The sequence below is a fragment of the Heteronotia binoei genome, chromosome 8, assembly GCF_032191835.1.
Source record: "Heteronotia binoei isolate CCM8104 ecotype False Entrance Well chromosome 8, APGP_CSIRO_Hbin_v1, whole genome shotgun sequence".
Taxonomy (NCBI): domain Eukaryota; kingdom Metazoa; phylum Chordata; class Lepidosauria; order Squamata; family Gekkonidae; genus Heteronotia; species Heteronotia binoei.
The window spans coordinates 27841633-27863409 of NC_083230.1; the positions used below are offsets into that span (position 1 = coordinate 27841633).

Below are 21777 nucleotides of genomic sequence, written 5' to 3' on the forward strand. Positions count from 1 at the left end.
ACCAATGGCACACAAGTACTCTTGTTTGATAGTTTGATAGGCCAAAGGTTGATGAAGCGCAGTCCCACCCAGTCCCAACAAATCAGGATGCTGGGATTTGCCAACATGAAACTGGTTTTATGTTTGTATCCCAAGAGGGGGCCAAAAGCCCCTTACAGCACCTTCCTCTTCTCCATTTTATCTTCACAACTTAAGAGTGTTTGACTGTCTCAAGGTTATCCAATAAGCATTACAGAACTATATGTAATATATAGCTCCATCATAAAATCATGCTAGAATTTTCAGGGAGTGATTTACAGCCAGATAGATAAAGTCCCATAAAATCAAATCCATGCAGAGAAGAACAGGTTACTTTGAAGAGGTTCAAGTTAGTACTGCTATCTTAATACATTCTGCCGAAATGCTGACAACAGGAAATCAGATTCTGAACCAATCTGTGTTGCTTCGGCTAATCTATAGCAATGCATTTGAAAACAGATATTGCACCATAGACTTATAACATTTCGTATTCTTGCAATCCACAGATATCTATATTCTTTCATCAAGCACGTCGTCAGCATATGCTAGAACTGGAATATGCCGATCGGCGAGCTTGGGAGGATGAAAAGCCAAATCACTGAAGGAGTTTAGAAGTGAATTTATGTACAAATTAAAAAGCAAGGGGGCGAGCACACAACCCTGTCTGACACCCTTATTCACCAAAATTGGTTGGGTTAAATGGCCTTGAGATGAGCATCTTATCCTGATGCCCGAGTTACTGTAAAGGCTAACCAATAGCAACAACAGCCGTCTGTCGATAGACGAAGCTGCAAGCTTATCCCATAACCTGGATCTGGGTATCAGATCAAAGGCAGCCTTAAAATCGACAAAGGCTGCAAAGAGTCTGGAGCCCTTTGTGGCCAAATATTTATCGACCAGAAATTGCAGCACCAAAGTCTGATCAAGGTGGGATCTTCCAGGGGAGAAGGCAGCCTGAACATCAACAATAATGCCTTGAGAATCCATCCAGGCCGTAAGTTTGTCCCTCAGATGTAAGGCATACATCAAGAAACTAAAACAGCTACTATAAAAACATAGTTAATATTTTCCTAGTACAATACGTTCCTTGAGTTTCTAGTAGACAAACACTTCCATACCATAGTCAAGGGACAATGTTTTTTAATTTATTTGTCATGCTATTATGAATAAGACATCCGTAAGCGCTAGCAAAGTTGTGAGATGGTTTGAGACTGAGAAGGAATATTCAAAAATATTAAGAAAGAGGATAAGATTAAAGCATTTAAATTAAGAACTGTATCAAAAATCATTAAATTTACCAAAGCTTCTTTTGGGGCTAGTGAAAACTTCACAATATTTTTGAATATTAAAAAGCATATCATTTTCATGTTAAACTGCCAACCTGATAATCACAGTCAAACATGCCTGTTAGTGTTGCTTATTAATACACACCTGGGGAGCATTTGGGCCCTCTGCTTTGCCTTTGCCTTCCTTTACATCTTTGAGGTGAGTATTAATTAATAAGCACTAACACATGGTTTGTCATTCTTTAATCATAATCCTCTCTCCTGTGGATTACAGCTCTGTGCTCATCCATATTCCCATTAAAGTATATTCTCTTTAATGTTGAGCAATTAGTAAAACGTACAGCAAAAAAAATTCTTGTGTGGTTTAAATGGATAAATCTTCCTTAACTTCTGTTCATGTGAACTGCGACATTGTTTAATCTTATGCCTAATTTGTTTCATTTGTGTGATGTCCTCACTGCCTGTTCAGTGGGTCTGACCCAACAAAATATGTGCAGGGCAACTGGGGCTGTCTTTAGATTTTAAAACAAACAAACAAACAAAGACTGATTCCCCACTAGCCTTATGCTGCTCTCACTCTCCTCCATGGGGCTTCAGTCAGATTTCGTACTAGCTGCCTTGGGGCTGCAACTTGCTCTGCCTCTTTCGCGCAGTAAGCAAGATCCTCTAAAAACCAGTTTCTGTTTGCCACATGAAAGAGGCAAAGCGAGTTGCAGCCCTGGGGCAGTTTGTGCAAAATCTGACGGAAGACCTGCAGAGAAGAGGAGCGTGAGAGAGGCATAAGGCTAGTGGGGAATCGGTCAAGCAAACAAAATGCTGCTGTCCACTTGTTTGTTGGCAAGGGAAAGCAGTGGGAAGAAACAAACCAAACCCCACTTCCCCTCTTGGACAGATACTAGCAGGATTTCAACTATTTTAAAAAGAGTATGTATGCATAGGTCTGGCTGTTGGACATTATACAAGCAGTGGCCATTTGCCCCCCCCCCCAGGTTGAAATAAAGAGTCAGACACAATAATTGGATTAAACTAAGGGTCACTTTATTCAATTTATTAATAAATGGCAAGGGCTAAACAGAACCTGCAGCCTGGTCAGGACCAGGGGTTTCAACAGACACCTCTCCTGCCATTTAACGGGTGAGCAACCCAGCCCTTGGCTAGAGCTGTACACTACAGCTCACACCAGGCCAGCTCAGCAAATAGGCAACAAACCAGGAAGGTCCAACCACGAGCTGGGCAACTCAATGAAAGGAACCTTCCAGGTAAGCCCCCAAAGGACAGTCTGCATTCTCCCACCCTGGGCCGGCAAACCCAAAGGTCGATCCTGACAGACCCCTAACCCCACAAAAGGGGGATGCTTAAAGGTCCTTCCCTAGCCGCATAAGCTCATTAATCACAGAAACCTGCCACAACCAAAGTGACCAACCTATTTAACAGCAACTCCCTACAGCCAAATTCCCAATCCACTGACATGCTATGTAGGGTAGGCGAAAAAACACCCCAGCAGTTCTGCCAATCAGCTGGGGATCAAAAAATTCCTACCCGGCCCCCCTAATAAGAGGCAACCAGCAAATGCCTACATACCAATCAGGGTGGGAGGGATGGCCGATCGCCAGATGGAGACTGGCATGAGCGGGGAAGGCACGCTGCTACTGCAGCCAGCCCCACCCCCAAGCACAAGCCCATTGGGCTGTCAATCTTCCTCTCTTCCCCCAAGGGTGGCAAAAGTGTCCTTCCATCCTTACAGCGAGGCTGCAGGCGGTTGGGATGAAATCTATGCACAAATTTCCATTCATCTAGAAATACAAGATGAAGATGTTTGGAAGCTAAGGTACAATAAGTTTACACAAAGTACAATGTTTAATAAAGTACAATAAGTTTACAAATAAGTTTACACCTGAAACATGGTGAGCCAGAGTGTTGTTTGTGCTAAGAAAAAATAAATTCAGTCCAGTTTCAGGCAAAATATAGAGAATTTTGCAGAAAGTTGCCATTTTTAGGAAGTAGAAACTGGATATTATATTTAAGATGTAAAATAGCATACTACAGTTTATTTTCTTTCATTATTGAATGATTCATTTGAAATATATGCTATAGTGAGAAATTTTCTTTTAAATGGTTTTTGCTAACTGCAATATTTATATGCCAAGGTCCCAGGGCATTTTTGTAGGGGAAAAACAGCAGAAACTCATTTGTATATTAGGTCACACCCCCTGGTGTCATCATTGTTTCACATAGGGGTTTTTCGTAGAAAAAGCCCAGCAGGAACTCATTTGCATATTAGGTCACAACCCCTGGTGCCAAGTCAGCCGGAACTAGGGCTGCCAATCCCCAGGTGGGAGCAGGGGATCCCCCGGTTTGGAGACCCTCCCCCCACTTCAGGGTCATCAGAAAGCGGGGGGAGGGGAGGGAAATGTCTGCTGGGAACTCTGTTATTCCCTATGGAGATTTATTCCCATACAAAATAATGGAGAATTGATCCACGGGTATCTGGGGCTCTGGGGGGGGGCTGTTTTTTGAGGTAGAGGCACCAAATTTTCAGTACAGCATCTAGTGCCTCTGCCCAAAATATCTCCCAAGTTTCAAAATGATTGGACCAGGGGGTCCAATTCTATGAGCCCCCAAAGAAGGTGCCCCTATCCTTCATGATTTCCTATGGAAGGAAGGCATTGAAAAGGTGTGCCGTCCCTGTAAATGTGATGGCCAGAACTCCCTTTGGAGTTCAATTATGCTTCTCACAACCTTAAACTAGGCTCCACCCCCAACGTCTCCTGGCTCCACCCCCAAAGTCCCCAGATATTTCTTAAATTGGACTTGGCAACCCTAGCCTGAACTGCGTTCCTGTGCATTCCTGCTCAGAAAAAGCCCTGCAAGGTCCTGATCATACGATAAGTTCCACAGACAAAGATTCACAGGATCCCACAACAAGGCAAAGAAGTATGCCAAGATGAGGGCTCTAGACTGGCAGAATTAAAAGTCTAATTCCCAAAATGCTCTGCCAAGCCTCTCAGTTATTCTAATGGGATTACTACAGGAATTGATGTGTAAATCATATTAATAAAAGCCTATAACGCTACTCAGAAGTGATAAGGGTAGCTCTAGCAATATTTAAAAATGGCATGACAATCTTACCATAGAATTTCTGGTGATTGCTAGGGCTCTCCTTATAATTTTCAGGTAGCTCAAGAATGGTCAGGAACTCTGTAATCAAAACTTTTAGTTTACAGTCAGAAAATAAGCAGAGGCCTTATTTTTCAATTTAATTTTTCTCCTGGAACTCTGGTACCCCATACCCTCCCACTGGTTGCCGGGCACTGCCTGGAAATGCTAAAGGGTGTGTAGAATTGCTGCCTTAGTTTATACGCAGAATAAATAACTGCTTGTTTGTTTGTTTAAATATTTATTTACTGCTTTTTTTTATCCTAGTTTGGAAGTGGCTTACAAAAAAGTGTCTAAAATACAAAATCCCATCAATGAAACCAACATCAAGGCAGTAGTAAAAATAAACCTCTTATTAAAAAATTATTAAATGCCCAGGTGAAAATGTGTTTTTTTTTTAAATCTGATGCTAAAGTTCATTACACTAGACACCAAGTAGGCAAATAATGTTTAGTTGTTTCATATTATGTGGAGAAGGAAATATAAATATCCTAACTAAGCTCATATGATTTGCACAGGGGACACCATTCTGCTTTGGACCCTGAATGTGTAAAAAGCTGCTATTGGGGGAGTGCAAACCATATTGGTACTTTTGTCTACAGATGTAACCCCTATTTTTGGATTAAGGCCACATGCATAGTGTCAGACAACTTCAAAAGCCTTGAGCATCTGCTTTGTGCTGGTGATAATGATTCTTCCCCAGTACATGGCTGGGGAAGCTGACAAAACTGACCATCTGTTCAGCTGCAAACGCCTCACACACTAATATAGTCTGCTGCTGCAGGCAAGGATCAGTGGATCATATCTCAGAAATAATATAATAAATTTAAAAAATGGTGTCTGCCTGCTTAAACTGAGATGTAATTCAGTATAGGATCGTACTGTAGTACTTTCAATTCAAGGAGACGCGGAGTTTCAAAGCAATCCTAAATTTTCAGCAATGACATTGTTTTATTTTGGGGACTGAAATCTACTGTTCGTTCCATGTTTCCTCATCAGTAGCCACCCCTTGTAGATTTCTATCATTATAATTTCAAATGGAAAAGAACTCCCTCCCCTTAACTATGGCAATTAAATATGTTTATGGATGCCATGCTCCTATAACAACTTTACTGCTTTATGGTTTCAGCCATTTCGGACCAGTCACAGACTTTCAGCCTAACCTACTTCACAGGGTTGTGTGGATCAAAAGGGGAAGAGGAAAATGATGTAAGCTGCTTTGGTCCCCACGGTGGAGAAAGACTGGGGAGGGGGGGGGAGGAGATGGAAAGCTGAAGTTAGAGGGGCAGATAAAGGTTGGTTGATAGTTGGCTGGGAGACAGGGCTGCCAACTCCAGGTTGGGAAATTATTGGAGATTTAAGGGGTGGAGCCTGGAGAGGGTGGGGTTTGAGGAAGAGTGGGAACTCAGACAGGTACAATGCCATGGACTCAAACCAGCCATTTCCTCCTGGGGAACCATTGTTGCCAATCTCCAGGTAAGGTCTGGTGATCACTCAGAGCTACAACTGCTCTCCAAATGGGCAGATATCAGTTCCCTTGGAGAAAATGGTATGCTGAGTCATTATACCCTGCTGTCACCCCTTTCCCAATGGCAGCCAGTGTGACAAAGCAGTTGGCCCTTCAGAGCTGGGTCTGCCAGACCCAGGTTCTTGCTGTGGAAGCCTACAGGATTTTGGACCACCCACATACATTCATAGGGTTGTTGTGCAGATCAAAAGGGGGAAGAGGAGAATGATGTAAGTTGCTTGGGTCCCCACTGCAGAGAAAGACTGCACTTTCCCTAGATAGAGGCTGCAGGGAGGGGGGAGGAGATGGAAAGCCATCTACCCCCAGCTCTTTTGCCCTCCATCCTTTCTTTCTTAAGATACCCCCCACCTCTGATAACCTACCCCACATTTCCTCACTTTCTCCATTTCCCTTCCCAACAGCTGCCTTCTCTTCATACTTTGCCTCCCTCTATCTTTCCCTTCCTTCCCAAGCCCCCACCCATAGCAAATTTCTAGCGCCTGTTGTATTTATCCGCACAACAGGCCTTATTACTAGTATAATAGAGATGTCTCTTAGCTTGGAGAGAAGTGCATGACTTTTAAATCTTATTTTAAGCCATTATTATAGTTAACTGTATTCCAACATGAAAAGATTTTTGTTCAGGACAATTAGAAGTGGGGAGAAATTGGTCTTGACAGGCAATTATTCACATATTTTTTCATCACAAAAAGCAAAAGCAAACACCTCCTGAAACACACCCTTTTTTATATTCCTTAAATTGTTTCTTTATGACACTTGTATCTTTCTCCCAAAAAAGCTAAAAGCAGCAAACAATTGGAAAAATGTCTCCCATCTAGAAATATATATGGCCAGACTGACTTAGTTTCACCAGAAGAGATGATACCAGAACGCTGCCAAATATAGCGGGTGACCCTAGAAAACTGGGGCTCGCTCAATCAAGTCTGTGTGCCCCAAAAAGGTCCCATAATGGAGACCAGGAAAACCCCATATTGGAAGGATGGGCTGCATAGGCAAGGCATGCCTCTGAGTGACCTTTTCCTCCCCACTTCTTCTTCAGATGGACATAATGGAAAAATACAGGAATGTACCAGTATGAATGGGTAATCCCTTCAATGTCTCTCCCTTTTTAGTGACTCATCTTTACCCCGTCTTTGTCAATATACTATGTGTTACCCCATTGTGGTGTTATTGCATTGTTTCCTGGGAATGTTGAAACTAAATTGTCACCTAACTGCCCTTCCTGAGTGGCCATACAGAATCAATTTTCACCTTTTGTCTTATCTCCGATAAGGCCATCAACGCCCTTCACCCAACTATCTAGCCCCTGCTGTGAGACTTCCCCCTGTCAACCGTATAACTGCCAAGATCCGGAGTCATAGGGTGTGCATTCTGTTAGGTGCCTTGACAGTTTGCATCCCCTGGTATACCCTGTTATTGGGTTCCTTTTTGGGCAGGTTATGCCGGCTATGCCTTCTCCCACCTCCATCATTTTCACGGACGTCCTTCATCTTCAAGCAAGGTAGTATACCCTGTGCGTTATCCCTTGTTCTTCGCTATCCCTCACCCCTTTAGTTCTTAGATCTTGTGTGTGTGCCTATATAATTTATGTATAAGAGTGATTTTATCACAGCACCTATATTATTTTAGGTAAAAATACTTTAAATTGCACTTATGCGTGGAATTATTTTCTGAGTCATCTGACCTCCGTATCATTGGTAAAAGATCCTAGTTCCTCAAAACTCAGGCTTGGATGTTTCAGCTAATTTCCCCGTTTTAAAAGGAAACCTAAAGCACGTCCAGTAACAGAGATACACCAGTGTCCTTTCAGGATATTCTTCAGTCGCAAAATAGCAAGTAGTCACTAGAGAGGCCTTGATATCTGTGGTGAGATAGATGGAATCCTGATGGGCATTTTGGATAACTTTTCAAGATGACCATTATACACAGATTTGCCAGTGAAAGTAACTAGGCTGCAATGTGAATGTTAATTGCATGTGCAACATATTCCTGGTATTCATGTCTCTCTAATATTTTTATTAGGGCTGCTTTACAATTCAACACAGATTTAATTTCACAGAGAACCTACTTAGAAATATCTTTTGAATTTCAAGTGTGTATTTTTTCCTGCTTTTGAATTGTTCTGGAACCATTGCTTCTGAGGAAAACTAACAGCCAACATCCCCCGTGCAGATGAGGCATCTGAGCATCAGATAATTATTGCAAAGGAGGAGTTATTCATTACATCTATAGTGATGATCTATTAGTAATATTACCAGTAGTTGACTTTTTCTTTTTTAGGTTGAATTTCACAAGGTAGAATCATTACACGGAATGTGAACAATAATTTAATAGCAGCTATTAAACGAGAGGCTATATATTTCTCTGTATAATTAGGTTTTCTGTGATTGTTTATTGACCTTTTTGCTGTTGAATCATAATATTCTATAAATATAGTGCTATTCATACTTGTGCCTTATTCCAATTTTTTTTCTTTTTATGTCAAGCAGGATGAGTACAAAAATATCAGAGATGACACAAATACAATATGTGCATTTCAAAACAAAACACAAAAAAATAGACTTTGCCTCCTACTCAGAACAGCATCAGACAGGATAGAAGGGTTAAAAACATATTTTGCACCAAAGAACACAGCTATTTAAGTCTTCTTGCAGGGAGCTGACATCAACTGGGGTAGGGGGTGGGGTGGGGAATCATCACTATTGCTTTCAGGTTCAGAAAACAAAACAAAAAAATATTTAGATATAATTTCATAATTACTTTTTAAAAGAAAAAAACTTTTAAATCTATACCTTTGACAATTTTCCAAAACCATTTTTAAAAAATGCAAAAGTGCCATTTCTCACCTAGGAATTTGTAAATTAGGTGAGGGAGACCGATGCAAATCTTCCATATATCTCATTTCATGGAACACTTTTAGTCCAAATTCAAGAACAACTGTAGAAACAGAAGTCCAAGGCTCAGTTGCAGAATATTTGTTTAAATTCAGAATATACAGGTTGAAACCTCAGCATCTCCATTAAAAAGAATCAGATAGTTGCTGATGTGAAAGACCTCAGTCTGAGGCTCTGGAGAGCCATTGCTTGTCAAAGACAATACTTGCTTTGATAGACCCATGACTTGACTTAGTATAAGGGAGTTCCATATACAGTATGTCCATCACACATAGGTATCTAGAAAGGTTATAAATGGAAATCATTTTTGCCATGGAGCCCAGCATGAGAGAGGTGAAAATTTCCACAATAGGACCCTATTAATTAAAGTGAAGAAAAGAATAGCTGCACATGCCTTCATATTTTCTCCAAAATATTAGCTATTATTGGTAGCAAATGCAACAAGGCTGGCTTGGAACCAAAAGGCAGCCATACCTAATCTTCTATTCCAGACCCAATGCCATCGTTACCACTCATCTGGACAAACAGCCTGGTTCTGGCTCATGAACCTCTCCTAGAGGAAGAATCAGGAGATGAAACCATCACTGATTGGCTTCAGAGGGCCATAGTAAGGCTGCTGACATCTCCTGCTATATACAATTATCATATGGCAGAGTTACACACAGGAAGCAAATAATAATATAAAATGCATAACCAAGTTGAGATTAGATGAGTATCAACCTAGGACAGCATCTTATTTGACACAGTGGCCAGAATGGTTAGGCCTTCCCCTGATGTTGTATCCTATCACTAGTATTTAAAGGTTTAGTGCCACTAAATATGGATGTTTCCTTTAGTTTCCATGACTAGTCCTCAATGAAACTATCCTCCAAGATCTAACTAGACCATTTTTGAAGCCGTCTATGACAGTGGCCATCATTACATCCTCTGGCAATGAATTCCACAATATAAATATTCATTGAATAAAGAAGCACTTCCTTTGACTGTCCTCAATTTATTTCTCCAAGTTCTAGTATTGTAGAGCATGGAGGAAAAGTCCTCTCAATCCATCCATTCCTAAATTAGTCCTCAGTCGCATCTCTTCTAAATTGAAAAAACCTTTGTTATAGGAAAGGTGATCAAACCCTTTTTTGGCCATTGATAAGAGGAAGAGGTTTTGTTCCTTCTTAAATGAAGAAGACGACGACGACATTGGATTTATATTCCGCCTTCCACTCCATTATATTCCGCCCTCCATTCAATGAAGAATGGCTTATAAGAAATTCATAATTATTTTCCTTCATGAGGTCTCATTGTTGCATTGCTTACATTTTGAGAGCGTTATGCCAACTTTAGAATTGATGGCTTTATTCTAGATAAAAGAAAAATGATTGGCAGCTCCATATAGAAAAGTAAATTGCAACAATGGTGGTTCCTTCATGGGAAGTATTTTGGCCAGCAATGAAATGGAAGGCTTTACACAAGCTTTAAAAAAAGATACTCCTTCACTACATACAGCTCAACAACAAGAAGACATTAATAATACTGAAGAAGTGGCAACACGAAACATGTCTATTATTAAAATTACATGTTGTATGACTAATCAACAATGAGCTCTGTTGAAAATTGTTTTTATTGTCTATTACTGTGAAATTCATAAGTAAATGTATGGTTGCCCTTATATCACACCTATCTCAAACCATCATGAGAAAAGACCTACTAAATAGAACTGCCTCATGCCTCCATGACTATAGGCTGGTAATGAAGAAGCACTCTTTACTTCCACCAGTTAACCATTTCACAACAGTGGTGCTCCAGCAAGAAGACATGGGTTTAGGAAGAGGAGGATTTCACCTTGCGGGGGGCAGGGGCACAGACTCACAATCAAGTCTGTTAATGGAACTAATGCACAGGTTTACATATGAAGAGAGAAGGGTTTCTTCTTATTTTCCATAGATTTTTGAATTATTTTAAAATGATTACTTGCTTGCCTTGGTTTTAGAATAAGGAGAATAAATAAGGAGATTGAGAAAATCCTTCAAAAGGCAAAACTGATTTCCTGGTTTGTTACAGGGCAGGATTGCTAACATTAGTAAAAGTATTCACACAAACACTTTAATTTTTTCCCCATACAGCCTGTTTCCTCCCACAAACCTGGTTTTAAGACCAAGAAAAATGACCTCCTCTAAATGATCCCAGCTATCCAACTGCATAGTACAGAATCACTCAAACATGGTCTTCTGACAAGATAAAAGACCAACATATAAATAATCAGTACGGAAAGGGCTAGTGGTGCACACCTGTATGCAGGGCCCCATTCCAAATTGTAATGTGTCTGTACATGGGGTGCTGCACAAAACAAAAAAGTGTGCAATAAAAACTGGCATGGAGGGAAATACCTTCTGACTCGCAAAGCTGTTAGCAATGACCATTTATTAGTGGATACAGGTGATATGATTTGTGCTGTTATATGACTTGATCTGTGGACTGAAGACACAAAATGTAGACAAATACAGAAAAGCGTTTTCTAATCACATTTCCATTTTCTGTTAAATCAGCATGACCTAAGTGAAGAGGCACATTTTCTTTTAATCAGCTGGAGGAATAGTTTTATCAGTCATTCCTCTGATTCTGCTGCTATATATATTCAAGAAATATTAGAAGCAGATTATTGAAATGGATATCTGGCATTAGTCCATCAAGCTTTGTGAGGAGATCCAAATATTTTACTGTATTTAATGTACACCAGCCTGTCTTATCACATCAAATGCTGGTTAAATTGAATTTTTATCTAAAACATTTCTTTGTCTGGGTAATTCAGGATTTTTCCCATGCCACTCCTTCTGAGTGCCCTGGAGAGGATGCTCAGCGCTTTTTGTATCTGAACTGGTGCTAATCTGCTAGACACTTGATCTATTATGAATTAATTTTAAGTGGCAATTAATCTTAGTGAACTCTCCTGTAAAGTTAAAATACACAGCTGCAGGATAATTTACCAAAACTGAGAGTCTAAGAACATTTTTACATTTAACTTAAGATATTTTATGTGCTAGTTGTATCTTTATTACGAAACCTATAAAAGAAATAACTCTTGTCTAAGAGTATGTGCTTATATAAATAGAGACTATAGCACCACCGTATTGTTTTTTTTAGCTTTTTAACATTAATTTATATTTGTATTTATATTGCGAATTGATTTTACCTGTATTGTTATATCATGATACCATATCATGTTCTGTAAGCTGCCCTGAGCCTGCCTCGGCGGGGAGGGCGGGATATAAATAAAAACTTATTATTATTATTATTATTATTATTATTATTATTATTATTATTATTATTATTATTATTATTATTATTATATGTCATATGGACATCACAGATAATTAAATCTTCATCTGAGCATAACAAAAAATATCAAAAGGCCAGCAAAATGAGACTAAATGTGTCCCTCATATGTAGAAAGTTAGATCTTTCAATGGAGAACAAATTCAGCACTTTGACTGAACAGTTGCAGAAAAGTAGTGCTAAACTTTCATAGAAGTGATGGATTCTTACAGCATACTCTGTTAATGCTGAATTATCTTAATGTTGTTTTAACTTTTTAGTTGTTATTTATTGTCTACCTACATGCTGTAAGCCACCCTGAGCCCTATTTTTAGGGAAGGTTGGCCAATAAATTGAACCTAATAAATAAATAAATTCTACTTAGAGATAATTAAATCTAATTATCACATGTATGAAGAAAATGAGTCTTCTATATATTAATGACAGTATTCTTATTTATTTATTTATTTAATTTGACTTTGAGACCACCCTCACCTGAAAAACAAGGCTCAGGGTGGCATACAATCGTAATAAAAATTACAATTTTTTTACAAAAAAAATTCAAATTAAAATAATACGTAAATATATATTTCACAGCAACCTAAGCCTGTCTGATGGCAATAGAAGTGTTATTGTAGGACGCAGATTCAGATTTGCATTAGAGCATGGACAGAGTGCCAGATAGAATTGCACTAATCCAGATCACAGAACTCATTTGCTCTAAACTATCTTGCACTACCATTACATTTGAACTGTTACCTTCAAAGTATTATACTCGCAGGGCTTGCTTTAAAAGTATATGTTTCTTTATCTCTCTCTATTCCAGGCCTGAAGTGGTCTGGGAACAATGGACAATAGGCCTCTTTTAAGAGTCCTTGCTAAGCATAATATATATGAAAGGAAGCACATTTCTCTAGCAAGAGAACGTTATCAAAGTTCTGTTAGCATCCTTTGATAATGAAAGCTGTTCTCCCTGTCTCAAGGAAGGACCTCCTAGTCCAGGGGTGGCCAACAGTAGCTCTCCAGATGTTTTTTGCCTACAATTTCCATCAGCCCCAGCCATTGGCCATGCTGGCTGGGGCTGATGGGAGTTGTAGGCAAAAAACATCTGGAGAGTTACCGTTGGCCACCCCTGTCCTAGTCTGAAAGGAGTCATCTCATCCACGCAGCATAGACTGTACTTACTGACACATTCTCTGGGACAAAACCAGAAACCGGGAGGATGCTGGATGCCAGGAAGACAGGAGATTGGAAGTAGAGAACAAAGAAATCCCCATGGAATTACCTCACCCTGGTAGAGACGGGTTTCTTTAAGCCAATGAGAGACCACAAAAGGCTAACAGCGAGGATTTGTAACCAATCAACGAGCAGCTTTGTTATCAGAAATTGTATAAATATGCTATGCTTTGTAAAGATGGGTTTGAGGAAAGACGCAGGAAAGATGGTGGTATAGAGAGATTCACTTGAATCTCTTTCTTCCTGCCACTGGTGGTAATAAAGGAATCTCTGGATCAACTCACATGGAACTCTGGCTGTTGAGTCTCTTAATTTGGGCTGGAGGGACTCAACTCTCGGCACAGGTGGTGTGTGCAACAATCCTGTACAGGAGGGAGGATGCTTTGTACAGGAGGGAGGATGGGAAGAAGGAAAAGGAATGCCAGACTAGACGGAGGACCATCCCTGGCCGAACATCATTGCCTTATGTTACTTGCAGAATGACAACAAGTCCTTAAGAGCATTGATGTTATTCAGCAGATAGTTCCACCATGTATTTGCCAGGGCAGAAAGAAGGTTTGGCCCTAGCTGAGGATACATACCAGGAGAGGCGGTCCCAAAGGTATGTGGGTCCCAGCCCTTTAAGGGCTTTTTGCAGCACAGATTGAATATGTGCCATACAGGGGACCCCAGTGAGGATGTGCACAGCCACATTCTAGATCAAAGTAGGAGTCAAGTTGCGCCTTTAAGACCAACAAAGTTTTTATTCAGAATGTAAGCTTTCATGATGTGTTACACCACGGCTAGCTTTTTATTGGGGAATATTAATATTTCTTAGCTCAAAACGGTGAGTCTACGAGAGGTGAGGTGAGCCAGGATTTCTGTCTATGTTTACGGAGATAGACCACTGAAAATCCTTTGGTTAATAATGGATTTTATTATAGGTATAGGTTTTCAAATAGTTACATTCCAATCAAACAATTTCAAGCATACAAGAGGAATACAGTGGTTAGCGGAATAAGTATGGATGTGGTAGGTGATACAATCAGCGGCGTCACTAGGGCGGGGCCAAGGGGGCCATCGGCCCTCCCCCAGAGCATTCTCATTGGCCCCAGGAAGGGGCTGGCCCTGGACAACGGAGCCTCCAGCAGCCCGCTGCATCACGCCGTGGCTGCCGGGGAGATTTCCCCCCCTCCGGAGGAGAGAGCAGGCAAACTAGTGCGCTTTTGGCAGGGGGCGGGGCTTCTGTGTGCCTTTGGAAGCCTCCGCTGGATATCCGTCCTGAGGCCTGGCGCCCCCGCCAGCGCGGCCCGGCCTAGAGGTGTGAATGCTGGGAAGCCAGCTGTGCCTCTCGGGCCGCAGCTGCATTTCCGGTCGGTATATCCTCTGATTGTGTGCGGCGTGCTCCTGGGGCCTGCCGGGCCAAACAGGAACCCCGGGAGCCGAGAGGGGTTGTGTGCAGAGGGGGTGACGCAGCCCTCCAAAAGGGGTGATGCCCAATGGGGGTGTGTGACTTGAACCAGTTACACCCCAGGGTGCAACCCACCCTAGTGACGCCTCTGGATACAATACCTAGATCTTGCAGAGTAGGCTCAGTCAGGGGAAACACAAGGCCTCTGGAGGGAGATTTCTCTTGAGAAGAAGGGGGGGTGAGGGTAGGAGGGGACGGAGGGAGGAGAGAATGGAGGAATTCCCTATCTCCTTCTTCTCTTTCCTAATCCTGACAGGTGGGATTGCCTGTTTTCTCGGGTAAATTACATCACATCAAGTGATTCAATTACCCAATGAGGAAGCAGAGTGTCACACCAATGGAAAAGAGTGTCATATGTGGAATATCCAATCAGAGATCATTGTGTCATAGATCCATACCCCAATAGAGGAATTTTAATTACACTGGCCAAATGACTTTTTATGGCCCTGTTTTTTCCAAACTGATTCCTTTGAAGCTCACCAAAAGTGATAGATTTCTCCCTTAGTGTCAAACATGGATAGGCATCCATCAAGTGTTCAGGAGACTGGTTGACTTTGATAGCCTTAGCAATAATTAAAGAAAAATAGAAACTTAGAAAATAGAAAATAGAAATAGATCAGTTGGCGTTTCTAGATCAATTTCAAGGGCAGTCCTATGTAGAGTGAATAACAGTAGTCTAACCTGGAAGTCACCATTGCATGGATTGCCATAGCTAAGTCAGAGTGACATAGAGTGACAGAGGGGCCAGCTGCCTGGGCTTGGCTGGGAAAATACCAGTCTGGCAACATTTGCGATCTGGGCTGCCATTGATAAGGAGGCATCCAGAATCACACCCAGGCACATCATCAATGAGCCAGGAGTCAGCATAGCAAACCCATATTCCCTCCACCCAGCCACAGAACCTCCTTCTTGTCAGGATTCAGTCTCAACCAACTCTGCTTTAACTACTTCACCATGGCCTCCAAACCCTTGGCCAGATGTGCAAGAGTGGTATCTGGCAAGTCACCAATCAATAGGTATAGCTGGGTGTCATCAGTGTACTGGTGACATCTCAGCCCAAAACTCTGCATCAGTTGGGCAAGGGGGTGCATGTAGATGTTAAATAACATTGAGGAGAGGATTGCTCCCTGACGAACCCCACATATCTTGACCAAGTTTGGCTATTTTCTTTTGTAATTATGGACCTGCTACAGCCAAGTTTTCACACTGAGATAACTGCTTCTTTGGAAAGCATATGGGGAGATATTCACAACTTGCCCTTTGACCATGGGCCTTTTCAAACAGCCTTTGTATTCTGTTTTAGTAGCTGGTTGATAATGGATTTCCCCCTGTCATTTCAGATAGACCCGTTTTAGTAACAAGCTGCTAACAGAACTTATATACTTGTAAAGCTGCTTGCGTTGGGTTAGCAAAGCGTGGCTGAGCTGTTTTTGAGATTTTGATGAAATGCTTTTTCTCCCAGGAGGCTGGCATGCTGCAAACCAAAACTTGATATTTTTTTTAAAAAAAAATTCTTTTCTCTGGACAGAAAATCGGCAGGAAGGGAGAGGGGGAGGTTGATTGTACCTCAGCCCACATCTATACAAATGCTAATGGATTTAGCAGGAAAGACAATAGGAGGACCAAGCCTCCCTCTTCTTCCCCCCTTCTTCAGGCAGAGAACAGACTTTGGAGAACTGGGGGCTAGAAGAACTCCAAGGATAAATCTCCAGGAAGGGACTGGAGGAAACACTTCTCTGTCCTGGCCTGACTGGATCAGTGGCAGGAGATAAGAATTTGATAAAATCTCAGTGCAACAGGAAGTAGCTCTCTTTCTTTGGGATGCTCAGGTGATGAGAGGACACGGGATCTTTAACTCCTAAAGCAGCTATATTGACCATGTAACTCACCTGGGAGAATGTGAGCAAGTTTCAAGGTAATGATAACCCGGTAGAGAACTAGAACAGCTAAGCTAAAAGAGCCTGTCCTATTTTAACATCATTTAGGATATGAATGGCAAGAGAAACAGAAAATTTGCATTTTTTTTACCAATTGCTTTTGTTTTCTTTGCTCATATCTGGTGTTGTGCTAAAAGTATGCTTGTAAACATTTTCTTTTCAATAAATACTTTAAACTTTGATGTTGGGAGTGATTCTCTGTACCACATTAACTCCTACCACCTTGAACACACTATCTGAAAAGGTTCTCCGCTGGGGGAGGGGGGTGGCAAGTAGCTATTCCTCCAAGGGCACCCAAAGCATCACAGTTCTTGCAGTAGCCAGGCACTGGGCAGTGGGAGACACTGATGCAAAGTCACAGAACTTGGAAGGGAACCTGGGGGTCCTGATCTTCCCAGAGGGAACTCCCTACAATAATCAGGTGGTGGTGGCGGCTGACTGGACACAAGGTATGTGTGCATGAAGAGATGCGTATCACAGGAAGATGTTGAACTGAACATGCTTTGTTAATTTCTAATTGCTGTTTATTGAAATAATTGTCCCACATTTCATTATTTTTTCCAAAATCTAAATCTGAATTATCTTTACAATGGCATTCCCTAGCCTACCGTTGGGGGCTATATTCTGTCTTCGTCCCTTAATGTGAGGTAGCAACATTGCACACAATTCAGGGTAGGCCAAGTTTATTTATGCTTATGCTTATTTAAAGGGACTGAATAGGAATTTATGTCTCATAGTCCTAGATAGATCCCTGAACAGGACCATGGTTTTTGCCTACACTTCATTGGATAGACCCTGGAGAGCCGCTGCCAGTCTGAGTGGACAATACTGACTTTGATGGACCAAGGGTCTGATTCAGTATAAGGCAGCTTCATATGTTCATATGTAGAGGACTGAATGGATTCACAGTACCATCAGAGGAGCATTCAGTGTCCACCAAAGTCAATAGGTTAAGAAGGGTATTACTCAGCTTAAAATCCCACTGTCGTTTGGCTTATTCAATACAAACGTACTTATTTATACATTTAGAATATTTATACTTTCTGCTCTCAGATTCCCAAAGCTGGCTAGCAAACATAAATATTGCAACAACAGAAGCTCATAAAATAAACATCCAACGTTAAAACATTAAATATTCAAACATTTGCAACAATTTAAAAAAAATACTCAACAATAATGAAAACCAGCACCAAGGTTGCAAATGCAAGTAAATCATAATAGAAAAGGATACATAAGGAACAACTCTGAATCACCCCTTAATTTAACCCAAATTCTGTTGTTTGAGGCTCAGTGTTCTTTCTCTTGTTTTGCTCAAGGTTAATCTTTTCACCCTGAAGGACTAAGCTCATATAAGACTCAGCCTCACTCGATTCTATGCTGTTTAGGGACAATCCACAGGTAACTAGTATTGTGGAGTTGCTGCTTCCTTGGAACTGGATCTTACACCAGTTTTCCTTCTCTCCAGGGCAGCCTTCCACCATCACCTGATCAATATATAGGCTTCCCACTGAAGGAATCGGGACCTTCCACTCCTTATCCAAACTCAGCCTAGTGCCTGGCTACCATGGGGACAGATTAATGCCAACTGCTTGTCTTCCTCCCCTTCTGGGTCCCTTTTAAAATAGCATGTCTGAAACAGTAGTGGTCTGTGTGGTACAGAGAACCACTCCCAGAATGAAAAGTTTACAATATTTATTAAAAGAAAATGTTTACAAACATACTTTTAGCACCGTACCAGACTGAAGCAAGGAAGAACAAAATAAATTAGTTTTTCCAAGAAATCAGGAGAACAAAATAAATCCTCTGTCCCTCTCTCTAAAACACGTCCCAACTAGATATTAAAATAAGGACAGACTCTTTCTCTTAGGTGTCCAAGTGACTTAAAGATCCTCCATTGCCTTGTGAGTTAGTCCAGCTCTCTAGGCCAGCCACATCGGCCAAAATAAAGGCCTGCTACCAGCCTCAAGACAGGAAGTCTGTTCAGCTCAGCATCCCAAGGAGAAGAAAGACCACCTTCCCCTTGCAAAGCAGTTTTTAATAAACCTGTGCCTCCTCTCCCTTGGCCCCGGTCAGCCCAGGTCAAGGCTTCCTTTTCTGTTGTCTCCAAGAAGACCGTTCCTGTATCTGTTTAGCAAAAAGTCCACCAAGCCTCTATGTTCTCTACTTGCAAAGGGGCGGGGGGGGGGGGGGGATGACTGATCATTCCTTTGTCTAAATCCATTAGCATCTTTGTGCAGGTGAGCTGATTTACCATCAAACAGACCTCCTCCTATGACTAGAGAGGAAAAAACTGGCAAACTGCACAGGGAAGCCCTGCTCATTGCCAACCTACCAGGAGACAAGGCATTTCTCCACAGAAGCAGTAAAGAAGCCTGTTGCTGAAGTTGCTAAAGCAAGGATGTAAATCATGCAACCCATGAACTGGATCCTGCCCCTGCAGGGCTCAAATCCACCCCATGAACAACTGGCTGTCTCCTGCTTCCTGCTCTGAGGCTGCTGTCACCACTGCCCTGAAGCTCACTTTGACCAGCTTCCTCTCCTACTTTCTGCCTCCTTGAAACTTGATATCTTTCTCACACACACAGTTCCTTCAGTTGCTGCTTCCTGTTTTCATGAGAGCGATACAAAGCCAAGCTTTACTTCCCTCCATTGGCTGAGCTCTCCTCCTTTGAGAGGAAGAGAAGAAGCAAGAAAGAGCAGAAGAAAACAATGTCCATGGCTCATTTAAGACCAGGTATGTTTGTGTGCATGCACACTTCTTCAGAGGGAGACAGGGAGGGTTCTTCTGACCCCTTTACATTTACATTGAAATAATTGTACTCTGTTATTTTCTTTGTGGCTTGACCTCTCTCACTCTCTCTCTCTCTCACACACACACATGTGTATTAAAAGAAGAGGTGTGTTGGGATAAAGGGAAAGAAGAATTAAAAGGAAATTATTTTGGCTTATTCTAAAAAGTTTTTTTAAAAAAAGATTAAACGTATCTGTTTTTATTGTCTTTCAAAAAGACCCTAATTAGGAATTAGAATGCTTGGATTGGATTCTATTGTTTAATGACTGGAAATAAATGGGTATTTTTAAAAAAAACAAATCTATGGTTCTATATGTTCCTTTTCAACACAGCTCTCTTTCTCCCCTGTCACCTCGCTGGCTGCCTTTCTTCACCTCTGCCTTTGCTTTTTAAAACTGTTTCATTGTTATCACTAGCATTGATTGGATTTTGACCAGTCTGAATCCAACACATTATTTCACTTGGGGCGTTTTCGCACTGACCTTCAAGTGGCGCGACCACCCTCTTCACACCGGAGGATCTGCGCGGATTTCGCACAAGAAGCGCCGGAGCACCCAAAAGAGCCGGCGACTTCCGTCGCGAAACCCGCTCAAACGGAAACCGCCAAGAAGCAGGAAAATGTTTGAGCGGCTTTTGCGACGGAAGTCGCCGGCTCTTTTGGGTGCTCCGGCGCTTCTTGTGCGAAATCCGCGCAGATCCTCCGGTGTGAAGAGGGTGGTCGCGCCACTTGAAGGTCAGTGCGAAAACGCCCTTGGAGAGAATCTCTTTTCTGGTTTAAACAGATGAAGGGAAAAGAAAGAAAGCTAACAGCACAAGTTGCAGTCTTTATTAGTGGGAAGGAGCAAGAGTCCAGTAGCACCTAACAAAATTTGTGGCAGGGCGTGAGCATTTGTGAGTCACTGCTCACTTCTTCATATATAGCTAGAATGTGAGTCTATCTGTCCTTATAACTTGGAGAGTGGTGATTTCAGATGCCAAGTGACCACAGCAGGCATTGGTAATGAGATGGGAAACCTAGGTCTCCAGTCCTGATGGATGCATTGTCTTGAGCTTCACTATCAGTTGTAATTCAGCAGTCTCCAGGGTTGCCAATTCCAAGGTGCCCCTATCCTTCATTATTTCCAATGGAGGGAAGACATTTAAAAGGTGTGTGGTCAATTTAAATGTGATGGGCAGAACACCCTTTGGAGTTCAATCATGCTTGTTGCAACCTTGCTTCTGGCTTTACCCCCAATGTATCCTGGCTCCATCCTCAAAGTCTCCTGGCTCCACCCCTAAAGTCCCCAGATATTTCTTACACTGGACCTGGCAACCCTAAGGTTAGGTCTTATTGGATGCTTCAGTGCACTGTTTGCTGCAGCTCTTTTTGGATCCCTCTGTCTAGGCATGGTGCATTTCCTCTGTTGACCATCAAAGTCCCCAGATGTTTATTGAATTGGATTTGCCAATCCTAGCAGTCTCTCTTTCTAATCTCTCTTTGAAATTCCTCTGTAAGAAGAATTGCTACTCATAGGTCATCACCTGAATGCCCTGAAAGGTTCTCCCATCGTTTTTTGAATGTTGTCATTTCTAATGTCAGACCTGCATCCCTTTATTCTTTGACCCTGAATCCCCCTGGGCCAAACTAAGACCTAGATTTCCTGTCTAATTACCAATGCTGGTATCTTCACGCCTACTACCTCTCTACATATCAATCCAAACCAATCAAGCCTGTTTTTGTCAGTCACCTGCAATTGCAATTTGACATCTGAAATCACCTTTATAAAGTTTATATCTCTAGTACCTCATATTACATTTTATAGCATGCATGGCCTGGCCCAACAAAGTGACATTTAAGTCAGATCTGTTCTTCATAATAAATGAGTTCAACACCATTGTGCTAGAGTCTCTAGCATGCTGATTATCTAGATAGGTAAGTTCGCCTACACATTGTATTCCAGAGGATTCTACATACATGAAATGCAGTTCCTGGAAGCAAGGGGACATAAGGAATGACATGAAAGGACTTTAGAGTGGGATGGGGGAATTGGTGGAAATTGCCAATTTATTCTAAATCCAACCCTTTGATTTGAGCCAGAATCTTCAGCAAACCCTTACATGTGATGGCTAGAGAATATAAATTTTGGAGTGTGCAAATGAAGTAATCCATTCCTTCTGTCTGAACTGAACCAGTGCCTT

The 21777-nt window shown here is 41.6% G+C and overlaps 1 protein-coding gene across 1 annotated transcript in view; it reads right to left on the reverse strand.

The window, feature by feature from the left end:
• Window positions 1-21777, reverse strand: part of KCND2 (potassium voltage-gated channel subfamily D member 2) — a 465895-nt gene that overhangs the window by 371632 nt on the left and 72486 nt on the right. The gene's annotated exons all lie outside the window — the stretch shown is intronic.